This window comes from Choloepus didactylus, chromosome 5 (assembly GCF_015220235.1).
Source record: "Choloepus didactylus isolate mChoDid1 chromosome 5, mChoDid1.pri, whole genome shotgun sequence".
NCBI classification, from domain to species: Eukaryota; Metazoa; Chordata; class Mammalia; order Pilosa; family Megalonychidae; genus Choloepus; species Choloepus didactylus.
Window position 1 is genome coordinate 31,533,032 of NC_051311.1, and position 8,081 is coordinate 31,541,112.

At 37.6% G+C, this 8,081-nt stretch overlaps 1 pseudogene; it reads left to right on the forward strand.

Annotated features, from left to right (window-relative positions):
- The first annotated feature begins 2,207 nt into the window (after window positions 1–2,207).
- Window positions 2,208–2,902, forward strand: LOC119534977 (annotated as a pseudogene).
- The last annotated feature ends 5,179 nt before the right edge of the window (window positions 2,903–8,081 follow it).

The following is an 8,081-nucleotide window of genomic DNA, read 5'->3' on the forward strand; positions in this document are numbered from 1 at the left end:
ATGAAAATTATTAACAAACACTAATTTTAAAATTCAGAATTTATTTCTCTTCTTTTTAAACTTACTCCTCAGAAGCTTAAAGTTTTAGAAGTTGTGGAGTTTGTCTATTAAATCAATACATTTTCTATTAAATCAATACAATAGCTTTGATACTAAATCAATACATTTTATGTCTGGATAAATTGAAACAGTAGCAAAGAATATAAAGTGAAAGATAAAAAGCCTTGCCTCTTGCCTGGCCTTCTACAGTCCCACTTAACCATTACTAACAAGTTCTTGAATACTTTTTCAAATATATCTTATATGTTCAGACAGACCCTTTTTTCCAAACATGGAAATATAAATGTTATATTGCAACTTGCTTCCTTTGGTTTATGAGATATCTTGGATAACTCTACATGACAATTCATATGGATTTAACCTCATTCATCCAGACAGTCACATAATATTTCATTTTAAGAATGTATCATGGATTGTTGAACCAGAATCCTACTGGAGACATTTGATCTGAATATTTGCTACTGTCAATGCTGCAACAACCAGCTACGTATACACTTTTGTCTACTTGTGTGAACATATCTGAAGACTATTTGTATATAAAATATTATGCCACAGTGTATGAGATTGTATTTTACCCCACATTCTTATCAGTGCTCCAAACTACTAATTTTTAAACTTTATCAATTTGATAGGTAAAAATTTTTATGTTGTTGCCTGAATATACTTGACCAACTTTAGAAAAAAAAAGGACGTGAATAATCAGTGTTCAGAAAAATAAATACATCTAGCCATTTATAATAATGCTGAAGATAAAGACGGACTTTAACATTAATCTCTTTGAATTGCTTATTACTATAAGTACCACTGATAACATCCCTGACAGCTAGTTTTCTGGTCTATACTTACATATCTCCAAAGATGGAAAACTTGCATCTTTTGGTCCATTCTATCATTGATTATTTTTGACTAATATAAAGTTATTGCTTACTTTGACAACAACAAAACAAAAAAATATCTTTAAAGTTTCCCCAGATAATTTTTCACCAACATTTTAATTTAAGAAAAGGTTTGACCTATACATTGTATTTTTGGAATTTTTGAGTAGTTTGCTTTATGGATGTCAAGGATAGAAAGAAAATTACCAGGAAACATATCAAAATTAGAGAGACTGAAAATGAGCTTATAAAGAGAGAACAACATATTTCCTGATCATCTCAGAGACAGGAATAAAAATAAGCTTAAGGAGGATTTTACATAAATTTGTTGACGAACCCTTCAAAATTAATTATTAAGGGGAAATCAAGGATGATCAAGAAATATTCTTCATCTTTTGAAGTTCCTGTAATGAAAGTAAAACATGCTTTTCTACAAATCAAAATCAACAATAAATATTTATAGATAGACTAGGCACTGTGTTATGAAATGCTGAAAAAAGAAATAGGGTTAAGACATGGTTACTGTATACTGGGCCATTGTATACTGTGGAATGTAATGCAAAATTTTTTTTTACCACTTAATCTGAATGTGAGAGAATGGAGAAGGGGAGAAAAAAAAGGAGAGTAATATTGTTTATTGCAGAGTGGGTCCCCTGGAACCAGACTGTGATATACAAGAAGAATATTAGAAAGAGACTTGGGATTAACATCTGTAGGGGAAGGGAAGGAAATGGGTTGGGTAGATGGAGATGTTGAGCTGTGATGAAGTCACAACAAGACCCCATGGGCACTCATCCTTTAGAGATGATGCCAGTTGTTGCAAGAGATCTTGGTCTTTGTACCTCATATCAACTGATTGTTAGATGTGGATTACCCATATGTATTAGTTAGGGTTCTCTAGAGAAACAGAATCAATGAGAGATATCTATGAATGTAAGATTTATAAAAGTGACTCATGCAAATGTGGGTACACATGAGTCCAAATTCCATAGGGCAGTCAGCAAACGGGCAACTCCAGTGAAGATGTTCGATGAACTCCTCAGGAAATGAACTGGCAACTTCCACGAACTCCTCAGGAAATGCTTTGCTGGTGAGCCGACTAAGTGAAGGTCTTCTATCTGTCTCACTTAAAAGTCTGCAACTGATTGGCCCCTGCCATGGAGGCCCAGGTGCAGATGGCGCCATCTTACCGGGCCGCGGGAGGGATCACAGGTCAGTGCCGGCGTCTTGCAGTGAGAGAAGGAAAACGAAGTGGGGGATCCTGTGCGGACGGGTGGTGGCTTTTCCTCAGGGTACATTTCCCCAAGAGGAAAATGGATTCTGGAACTCGCCCAGTTGGTGGTTGTTGTAGCAGTCCTGCAGGGCTCTCACAGGAGTACAAACTAGTGATGCTGGGTGCTGGTGGTGTAGGGAAAAGTGCCATGACCATGCAGTTCACCGATTCCCAGAAGATCATGACCCCACCATAGAAGATGCTTATAAAATCCAGATCCGTGTTGATGATGAGCCTGCCAATCTGGACATTTTGGATACAGCTGGACAGGCAGAATTTACAGCCATGTGGGATCAGTATACGAGGGCAGGAGAAGGGTTTATCATCTGTTATTCTATCACAGATCGTTGAAGTTTCCATGAAGTTCGGGAATTTAAACAGCTTATTTATCGAGTTCAACATACTGATGATAACACCTGTGGTTCTTGTGGGAAACAAGTCTGACCTGAAACAGCTAAGACAGGTTACCAAAGAAGAAGGATTGGCTTTGGCCCGAGAATTCAGCTGTCCCTTTTTTGAGACATCTGCTGCCTACTGTTACTACATTGATGATGTGTTCCATGCCCTTGTATGGGAGATACCTAGGAAAGAAAAGGAGGCAGGACTAGCCATGGAGAAAAAATCTAAACCCAAAAGCAGTGTATGGAAGAGGCTAAAATCACCACTCCGGAAGAAGAAAGATTCAGTAACTTGAAGAGAAGATAGGAAATGTTTACCTCTGAACTGCAGTGCTTTATCAAAGCAGTTCAATAACCTGCCTTAGTGAGCACGGTGCTTGCTCTTTGTCCTGTTATGACTGTTATTTTTAAAGTAACTGATGAGGAGGACATGCCTACTAGGAGTTTTCAATGATGTGGTATTTAAAGTATTGTCTCTTAGTTAATTCTGATTTTTTAACCCAGTGGAGCACTGTCTGCTTTTAAATTGTCACATTAGAATTTGACCTACCAGTGTTTTGAGTACCATTGCTGATGTTAATTGATTAATGTAAGTTGTTTATACTCAGAGGAATGTGTATACCATGTGTGTTTGACTAAGCTCACAAGAGAAATTTTTACTGTGCAATCCACATTGTCTTTCAACTTCAGTTCCCTGGGACTGTTCCAGAGAAAGACCTCAGTCTTCTATTTACACTGTGCTTCCTCAAGACAGAGCAGAGATCATACAGAGAAACTTGAAGAGATCAGTGCTAAGGTTCAGCAAATAGCAAGGAGCTGACTCCTGTTGCAGATTATGAAGTGATGAGATTTAGGAAATCAGGCCATATGTTTGCAGGGACTTGGCTAGAAAAAGATAGGATCAAAACAGCGTACCCTTTAGGAGCTGGCTTTTCTAAGAGGCGCACATTTAACCCAAGAGCAAAAGAATGGGCAAGCACAAATACAAGCATATAAAATGCAATGAAGGGTTCTCCTATGAGATCATTTTACTCTTCCTTTCAGGATTTTGCCTTTTTTAACAACTTCAAAGGTAAACACTTGGGAACCATTACTGATTACTAAATCTCTTGTTCAATTTAAATCTTGACTAGGGCAGCCATTTCCTTATACAAGTTTATTTTTCCCCCAGAGACACACACAGCAGTGCATTTACATTAATTGCTTCCTAGTTCTTTCCCTTAGCTTCACTGTGCTCTTGAGAAGAGCTAGGCCTGGCAAAATGCTGTTTAGGCCCTCTCAGACCGACTGCATTTTCCATACAGAAGAAACTTCAGGAGCTTTGAGTAAAACTGTGTATGTGCCTCCTTGACATCACAACCACTAAACTCAGTGCTCTAAGAAAGCCTGTGGTATTTCTATGTAATGGGTCAGTCTTGAAGCTTTATTGAACACGTATGTTGAGTTTCCCTTCTGAAGATTCCTTTGAACCTTGCTAAGTTCACCTCAGGTTTGTTTGAGCCTTGACGAAGCTTAGCCTAAGAGAATCCCACTTTGCTGCCTGTGCATAGTGAGAAACTACAGTCCTAGGGAGAAACAGCTTTAAACACTGCTGGTGAATTCCTTGTTTTGGAATCAGGATTATTTTGATATCTGAACTTGATATGTGAGGAGTTAAAGGCAAAAGTTCTGAGAGTAATATATCACATATTGAACATTAAATGAGACTGAAGCAGTGTTTGTGTCCACTTTAAAAAGAGGACTTTGTGTAGCACCTCTTCAAAAGTGCATAACTCACCTTACTATTTTCACCTTTCATTAGAGGCTGAAGGAGAACAGGGTTGTTGTGTTTCTCATAACTAATGATATTTGTTGTGGGTTTAAAGAAAAGTGAATGTTGTAATTCTTAAATCTCTGGGTAGTAGTCTTTTTTAAAACTCCCAGGAAAGGTTTTTGCTACCAAACAAATGCTTTATGATACTCAAGCCATCCAAAAGTTGAAAGACTTAGAATTTGAATCTGTGCAGGACAAAAATCTTATAGGAACCTTAGCACTTTGGAGAAGCATGAAGGTAGATAAGAAATACAGTATAATTCTAACAGTATTTCAACCACATTTGAACTAGTTTAGAGCCTTTTAAGTTTAATGCCTTAGCTTCTCATTACTAATAATAACCTAGGGAAGTGTTAGTAGCATCAAGCAAGAAACTGACCACTATATAATTAAAGATGTCAAGGCAGCAGAAAACGTTGCCAGAAAGATCTTTGAGAGAGGAGGAGATTTGTACTGTATAAAATTAAAAATAGTGAATTAGTGTTTTTAAGACTATCACTGTCATATATTTGATCCTTAGATGAATTAGTCAATCAATTAGTTTTGAGAATTCTGTACATGGTGCTAGGTAGGTTGAGGGGTATAATACGTGTAACTCATATTTCTATTCTTTGTGATCATACAGTGTAGGTAATTTCTAAGATCTAAATAATCAGCTTTATCCTAATTTGAGGGCATTAAAGTCAATTATTGCATGGAACTTTGAAAAGAGAGAAATTCAGGGACAACTCAAAAGGCACTGGAACTGTTCGCGTCCCTACAGATCAATCAGTTACAAGATCTAGAGGCTTAAGTTAGTGCCTAACGTTAGCTGTTTAGAATTCACAAGTGGATGTATGTTTTAATTTGGTGATATATGAGCAAAAATTGGTCTACTGTGATATTTGGGAGATGGAGGTTTCAATTATGCACTTGTATATGAAGACAGTTTTTATGACACAATACAAAAATTTTGGACAACAAAAAAAAAGTCTTCAACTGATTGATTGGATTAAATCCAGCCAACTGCATTCTCTCATTGTGGAAGACACGCCCTTCATTGAGTCATCAGTCACAGCTGCAGCCAATTGACTGATGATTTAATAAACCAGCCTGTTGTTTTATTAACCAGCCACAAATGTCCTCTCAGCAATGGTTAGGCCAGTGCTTGCTTGACCAGACAGCTGGATACCATCACTTGGCCAAGTTAACACATGAACCCAACCATCACACCATGGAAGGGAACATGACCTTGAGTGAGACAGCTCTCTTTAGCCGAGACAATCCTCATAAACTTCCCATCAACTGGGGAAATAAGTTCTTCAGTCTGGAAGGGGAATCTAAGCAGTACAAAACATCATCTCTAACACAATTATAACTACCAGGAGAAAGATTTGAGTAAGGGAGCAGACTCTGGAGTTAAAAATTCCTTCCTTATCCATGCGCTGTAATGTAATTTGGAAAAAGTTACTCCACGAAATGTGAAACATGTACAAGAAAATCTTTGCTAGTATTCTATACCATTAATTTCATCATGGAGACTGTATAACAGCATATTTAAGAAGGCTCTCTCTTGTGTGAGATTGGCTCAGTTCAAATTCCAGTTTCACCAGCTACTAGCTGAATTTAATCTCTGAAACTCAATTTCCTAATCTGAAACTTGAGGACATAATGCTGAGTGAAATAGACACAAAGGGACAGCTATTGTATTATTTCATTAATATGAACTAACTAGAATATGTAAACTCAGAGTCTTAAAACGTAGAATATAGGGTATCTAGAGATAGACAGAAGTTAGAGAAGGGGGAATGGTTACCTAATATGTATAGAATTTTTAATGAGGTTGAACTTAAATGTTTGAAAATGGATAGAGGTGAGGGTAGCTCATTATTGGGGTTGTGAGTAATAGTGCTGTATTGTAGATAAATTTGGTTGAAAGGGATTGTTTAGAGTCATGTATGTCACCAGTTAACACTATAAATATAAATAAGCTCTTGCATGAACTAGTACAAATGGACAACACTTTTACAAAGAGTTTAATAATAGAGTGGTATATGGGTAAAAATTACCTATTGCAAGGTACAGACTATAGTTAACAGTAATAACTTAATATTCTTTCATCATCAGTAACAGAAGTCCCACACCAATACCAGCGGTCAATAATACGGGGGATTAGAGATATGGGGTGTTTTGGGTTTTCTTTTTTGGTGTCTATCTAGTATTTCTCTTTTTGGAGCAATGAAAATGGTCTAAAATTGAGTGTGATGATGATTGCATAACTAGGTGATGATACTGTGAGATGCTGATTATATACTTTGGATGGAATATGTGGTAAGTGAATATATATCTCAATAAAATCTGCAGATTTTTTTTTCCAGTCCCTCAGATCTAGAAAACAAGTCCCTGTTTGTGCTCTCTATACCCATTATGATTTTAGAGATACCAATTTCATTCTATTGCAGAGTTTATCTTCTAAGGCTGAAAAGTTCTGATTTTTAAAGCAGGTGTAGACTTTCTATGAAGAAACCAAGACTTCACTAGCTATGGTCAGCATCTTGTCCAATGCTCTAGATGTATCTAAGATGTTTATTTTTCCTGCAATTTTATTGAGAGATAGTCACATACCATACAGTCATCCAAAGTGTAGAATCAGTTGTTCACAGTATCATCATACAGTTATGCATTCATCACCACAATAAATTTTTGAACATTTTCATTACTCCCCCCAAAAATAATAATAATAATAAAAAGGAACACCAAAACATTCCTTTCCCTTATTCCCCCATTATTCAGTTACTTGTTTATTCCCATTTTTCTATCATCTGTCCACACACTGGATAAAGGGAGTGTGAGCCACATTTTCACAATCACATGGTCACAACATGTAATGCTACTGGATTGCAGCTCAACCGTTTTTTGCATGTTTTTTTTTTTTTCCTGTGCAAAAAATTTATTGTTTGCACTTGGTTCAGGGCTTGTTAGAGGGCGGCAAGGTGGCTGCCTCCTGGCTGGAGAGAGGGGCTCAGACAAAAGTCTGGATGCCAGGGGAATGCAGAGGGGCTCCCTAAAGGCCTCTGGGATCTGGAGACTCCTAGTTGTGCTTGAGGTATTTCCTTATAGCTGTTCTAATATGCTGAAAACTAAAAAGAGTAACCTCCAGAATGATCTCTCAATTCTCAGACACTGAAACTTTATTTTGTTCCATTTGTCTTCCCCCTTTTGGTCAAGAAGACTTTTTCAATCCCATGATGCTTGGTCCAGACTCATCCCTGGGGAGTCCTGTCCCATGTTGCCAGGGAGACTTACACCCCTGGGAGTCAATGTCCCACATAGGGGAGAGTGCAGTGAGCCCATCTGCCAAGTTATCCTACAGAAGGAAGCCATAGATGTTTCTGTTTCGATTATTTAGGATGTACATATAGAGTTTTGGTCTTAATTATACCATTGTCAAATTTTCAGGGAGCCTAGGCTGTTGGGGTTTTCACGGAAACAACCACTCTCCAAGACCCCTGCCTGTGCGTTAGCCTCCTTCACTAAAGCTTCTCCTGCCAGCCAGCATATTTTTATAATTGTCACTGGGATTAATGGCTTGAATGAACTGAGATCAACTGGGGTACGTAGAAGGAAACCAAGAGCCAGAGAAGTTCAATTGCCTGATGTCCAATAGCCACAAAGTAGTGGCT